The sequence below is a fragment of the Coregonus lavaretus genome (genome assembly GCF_964263955.1).
Source record: "Coregonus lavaretus genome assembly, contig: HAP1_SCAFFOLD_385, whole genome shotgun sequence".
Taxonomy (NCBI): Eukaryota; Metazoa; Chordata; class Actinopteri; order Salmoniformes; family Salmonidae; genus Coregonus; species Coregonus lavaretus.
The window spans coordinates 435742-441741 of NW_028156351.1; the positions used below are offsets into that span (position 1 = coordinate 435742).

At 41.9% G+C, this 6000-nt stretch overlaps 1 pseudogene across 1 annotated transcript in view; it reads left to right on the plus strand.

The window, feature by feature from the left end:
* Window positions 1-5347, plus strand: part of LOC311126438 (2-hydroxyacyl-CoA lyase 1-like) — an 87829-nt pseudogene extending 82482 nt beyond the window's left edge. Inside the window, exons 10-13 of the transcript in view lie at window positions 4017-4206; window positions 4302-4363; window positions 4769-4861; window positions 4973-5347. The product of the transcript in view is annotated as a 2-hydroxyacyl-CoA lyase 1-like (transcript). The remainder of the gene's footprint in view (window positions 1-4016; window positions 4207-4301; window positions 4364-4768; window positions 4862-4972) is intronic.
* Window positions 5348-6000: the final 653 nt, after the last annotated feature.

Sequence of the window (6000 nt, forward strand, 5' to 3'; positions counted from 1 at the left end):
GGCCGTAAGCATGGGAACAACTCTTGGTACACTATATAAAGACATGAACAAAATGTATCAGCGATTCATATTTCCATGCAACTTAATGAAATGACTAAAAACAAAGGCTGAATGTACTGCCTATATTTTCAGGGAAACGCACTGTCTTTTATTTAATTTGATCAGGTTAGGACAGCACATACAAACTGCATTTAGTCCAATAAAAATACAGGATATTATTAGGGTGATAAATAAAAGGCAGTTGCTCCATGCATTCACTAACTGTAAGTCGCTCTGGATAAGAGCGTCTGCTAAATGACTAAAATGTAAATGATGGCAGCTGGTCCTTTTGTGGCAGGGCTGAAATGCAGTGTAAATGTTTTTTGGGGATTAAGTTCATTTTCATGGCAAAGAGGGACTTTGCAATTAATTGCAATTCATCTGATCGCTCTTCATGACATTCTGGAGTATATGCAAATTGCCATCATCAAAACTGAGGCAGCAGACTTTGTGAAAATTAGTATTTGTGTCATTCTCAAAACTTTTGACCACGACTGTATGTACTGACATGTATGTGTAACTGATAGATGCACACACACGACATGTTCATGTTTCTAAATGTATGTCAATTGTATTTTGTCTGTAATGTCTTGTTTGTTATGTGTCGGACACCAGTAAGACTAGCTGTCACCATTGATGTCAGCTAATGGGGATCCTAATAAATCAAATCAAATCAAGAGAGGATAGGCTGTGCTCAGTAAACTGACTACAGTGTGCAAGCCCACCTCCTGTCCTGACTGAGCAATTGATTTCTCCAGTCTCTGAAAACTGCATTAGCCAAAACACATTGGTCGAGAGAAGGTCAGTGCCATCATGATGATGGAACGACAAGTTCACTAAACCCAGCACTCAATCACACAGGCATATGCATGCACGTACACACACACACACAAACACAGGCAGATAGGCAGGAATGCATGCACGCACATACACATATATTTGTGTATTGATTCTGATATTACAACACCTTGCACTATTCACTGAGATAACACCACTAGACCAGAGTCCCAAGGTACAGTATATGATTCCCCGTCCTACCTAGTTCTGCTTGGTTTAATGTTTGAAGTTAAAATGTTTATCCTGTAAATGTATAATAGACTTCATCCCGGCTGTGACCACAGTGGTGGAGGTCATAACACAGAGACATGGCTGCCTTTATTTGTTTAGCTACTGGCCCTCACTAAAATGAATCCAATAAGCCATCAGGATGCACCCTGTGGCCATACAAGTGTCTAGGGGTCTGAAAGGAAGACTAGGTAGAGTGCATAAACACACTGACAGACACACATAGAAGAAAACACACATTGTCCCTCTATAGAACACTTACTACCAACACACCCACATGTACATTAACCCTCTGAAACACATACACACACCCTGCATTTATCTGGCCATTAATGGTCTTGGCTGGAGGATGAAGGCATTTGTTATCGTCTTCAGGAGAGGCCAAGGTTTTTTCATCATCACTACCCAGGAGGCACCACTCTGATCTCTCTGTGCCAGTCTTTGTGTGCGGCTCTCTGTGGATTCACCCAGGCTCACTGGCCTGTAAAGCAATCTAATCTTCACTGGACTGCAAGAGCCTTACTGCCTTTACAGAGAGATGCAGGGCTAAACTGTAGCCAAACACTGAACTGGCAGTTTTTTATCGTTTTCAAATTAATGGCAACATTAATGATCTTTACTATCATTGGATAAAAAAACATATTACACATTTAACAGTCTTGGGAGGATAAAAGAGAGCGAGAGAGAGCGAGAGAGCGAGAGAGAGAGAGAGAGAGGGAGAAACAGGAGGATTCATTGGATAAATGGACTGACATTTTTGAAGGGAATCAATTCAGTTACCCCACTGAAACGTGCACTTGTGTGTAGCCTATGTTATGATGTGTAGACTATTTTATGATATGTGTTGTACTAAACAGTATATTAGAAAACCATTCATGATTGCTTTACATACAACATTTGGTCATTGACATACTGTATGTAGTCATTTGATGCTCTCTGGTGGCCTTTTAAGGCATAGCAGCACAGCACTGCCTCCCCATGCTCTCCCATACAGATGACAAAGATGGTGAATAATGAAGGTGTCGCATAAAGGCTGTTTACCTATCTCTTATGCTACATGTGGCGGCGATCTGCTTTTAATAGTGCAGACATAGAGGAGGTGTGAATATAGATGTGTTGCCATGACTATTGCCCGCTGGCCTGCATGTATTCACTGAGTAGACTCTTGGACTACAACAAGTATGTATTCTGATTGCCAACAGTAGTAATATGTTGAGTGTGGCACTTGATAATCAACTGTATAATCATTATCAATGTGGAGTGATTGACCTGTGCTCAGCCACCCTCTCCTTGCAACATGATGCAGGCAGGCAATAGATGAGAAAACAAAGTGCTTCAATAGGGTGAAGGCAGAGGTTGAATATGAGTATAGGCAGAGAGAGAGATGGAGAGAGAAGGAAAGAGAGAGACAGACATACAGATGTAGGATCTTAATTTGAGCCAGTTTGCTACAGCAGGAAAATAATTTTGCAGCAACAGGAAATGTGAATTATGATGTGGATTATAATTAATGGACATTTTTTGTAGGGGTTGATACATTTTCTGTTTGGGCAAATCAAGTCTGACATTTTAAAATGGAAATGACAAACTTTAGAAGCCTTTTGTAATACAATACAAGTTTGCATTTCTTGCTCTGCAGTACAAATCTCAGCAACAAAAGAGTGATCAAATTAAGATCCTACATCTGTACAGACAGACAGACATACAGACATACAGGCAGACTAGGTCTATAGTAATAGGCTGCTCCAGTGTTCTGGAACTTGATGATGTCACAATGCCACTTTACCAGGGATGGAGCACTAGTTATTATAAGGGAACATTATGAGGTAACGTTGCCACGGAAACACACTTCTAACAGAATCCCAGACCACATTAAAATTGTTAGACAAGCTCAGGAAGAGCGTGTTAGCTACATCTCTCAACCTATAACTGATTTGATTGATTACAACAGTACACTACCCTACCGTGTTATGGGTCAGACACTTAGTGACCCTGTCCCTCTGGTCTCCCCTAGGGAGCAACCAAAGGAGACCCATAAACATAAAAATAAACCCAAGGAGAAGAGCATCCCTCCAGCCCTGACCTTTCTTCAGCTGTTTACACTGCTGAGCTGCGTCAGGATGAAGAAGACACCATTTGATCCCTCCCAGAGTGGTGAGGGGAGAAAGGCAACAACGATACACGATACGAACAACAATAATGACTCTGATACTGGTGAGTGTGAGGATGTGTCTATTGACTAGTGCTGCTACAAAGTACAATTATTTAGGCTTCACTTGGAGGAAATGTTTCACTTACAGGCTCTGACTATTCTGCAGGTGATGTGAAAAGGATCAAGGACAAGACTAAAGGAAAGGTTCGGAAAGAGAAAGTTTGGATTGAAGTTCAGAAATCTCAGGACCACAAACGCAGAACGACACCGGAAACAGAAAAAGACATTAAACAAAGATCTAACTCGGTAAGACATCCAAACCTGCTTATCAATGAGGATTTGCCAATGCATTTGATAATTGATAATGACCACAATAAGGAAAACACAGTATATTGTGTTGAATTTAATACTTTGACACTGCTTGACAAATGTGATAATGTCACAATGCCCCATCGGATGGGGTAGGCCCTACTAGTTAAAAAGTCTTAACGGAATCCATGGAACGTCCCAATTCTGACCTTACCCCCATTGAAGTTGAAATTGAAATGGTTAAGGTAAGGGTTAAGGTTAGAGTTAGGGTAAGGGTAGAGGTAAGGTAGGGGTTTAGGGTAGGGATGTCTCAAGTATCTCGGATAGCACTAACCCTAGTTATTATTGGGTAACATTTTGCCATGGAAACACACTAGAGCTCATTGGCTATTGATATTGTAGTTTGAAATATCAGTATATTTCTAACTGATGTACTGATTGTGACCATGAGGTCTCCCCTGTGGAGAAAGCAAAGGAGACCCAGCAGAAAGAGAAGAAGCAGAGCATCTATCCAGCTGTGGCGGCCCTGCAGCTGTTCACTCTCTTCTGCTGTGGAGGGAAAGTCAAGCTGAAGAAAACTCGTCCCTCTCAGCACAGACAGAGTAAAAAGGACCAGGACGAAGATAATGCATCTGATACTGGTGAGTGTTATGGGTTGTCTGTTGATTAGATATAGAATGATATTGCTCCACTTGGAAAGATGTGTCTTCAAAATCAAAATGTCTAATCTAAACAGGCTCAGACTGGTCTGGAGGAGATGTTACAACCAAAAAGGTCAAGGACAAGAGTAATGGAAAGGTAGGGAGGGAGAAAGACTGGACTGAAGTCCAGCTATTGAAATCATCTCAAGACCACGAACCCAGAAGTACAACACCAGAAACAGACAAGGGAACTAATTTGGGACAAAGACCGAACTCTGTGAGACAAGCAAACATGCTGTATCATATTTTATTGTGAGCAAAAGATCTTTCCCATAATGTTTTATCATTGGGTATTGCAATTGTCTTATGCAGGCAAATCAAAGGACACCCCGGCAAGTGAAGACCCATGTGGAGAAAATTTACATAAGTCCTGACTCTCCGACTCTACCGCGTGCCCACGTAAGTTACTGAAACCTGACTTACTATACAGACAGACAGAGATTCACACATCCAGGCAGTTTCCCCTCTGACCTCAACCTAACCCCCCTTTTCCTCCGGGTAGAGCTCCCTCTCCCAGTTCTCCCTGGCTAGGAACCTGGCCATCCTCCCGCTGGAGTGGCAGCTACCTGGAGTCCCTCTGACCACCTTGTCTATGGCAACTAGGACAGAGAGAAAGCCATCCACTACCAACACTTCGACACAGGCGCAGACAGAAACACAGACAACAGATATGAACACAGACACACAGACCACTGCCACCTCTCAGAGACAGATCTCCATGGTGACCACCCAGTCATCAGAGACCATGACAGAGGTTCACACATCAGACTCAAGCACCCAGAACTCCACTCCTGACATGGCACTGACCCCTGAGAGCACTAAGGACATGATCGCTACTGATGAGGATGTGAAGGATGACTCTGCTGAAGATTTGATCTCCACCCTAACAGACACCTCTATGGAGAAATCCGTCAGTGAGACCAGCCTGAAAGCCGTCATCGCTGAGGATGAGGAAGATAACAATGAGATGAAGGATATGGCTGCCTCCGCTAGCCCTGCTACTGATAATGCCAATGAGGATGCAAAGCTACTGGAGCTACTTTATTATTATTATTATTATTCCTTTATGACTACATGTTGACAGTGGAGACCGAGCTGTAGGCCTAATGAACATTTCAATATAGCAAAAGCTATACTATGATAAATTAATAAAAACAGTTAATATTTCTGCAGCAAATGTTCACTACTGTTGATATGTGAAGCAACATGCTTAGGTTAGGCATATGTGTTTGAATTCACCAAAACTAATACATAAACAAAAAATATATCAAACCACTACAGGTAGGGAAGAGTGAATACATCAGCATTGAGTTAATTTCGTCAATAATGATCCATGGGCATATTACATTCTGTAATATATGAAATAACAATCACCCACAGTGAATACAAAGCAGACATGTTCTATTTTCTCCCTCTGTCCTTCCCTCCCATGTCCTGATGAGGTTTAGATTGTCTTGTTATCCACCCCTTCAACTGTTTAGCATTTTAATAACGCCTCGCAATCTCAGGGCCTAATTATTTTTGATTCACATGCTTAAAATAGAGCCCACATATCACCACATATCTGAGCGGCCTGAAGGTGCTGTGTTACTGGTGGGTTTCCAACAGATTACAGGGAGATTGGTGAAATAAGTCAACCTAAATAGGGACGATAGGAACATTATCATACTACAGCCTCATTCTCTTTGCCTATATTACAGCAGGGAGGATATATTGGTGTCATCAGAGTAATGG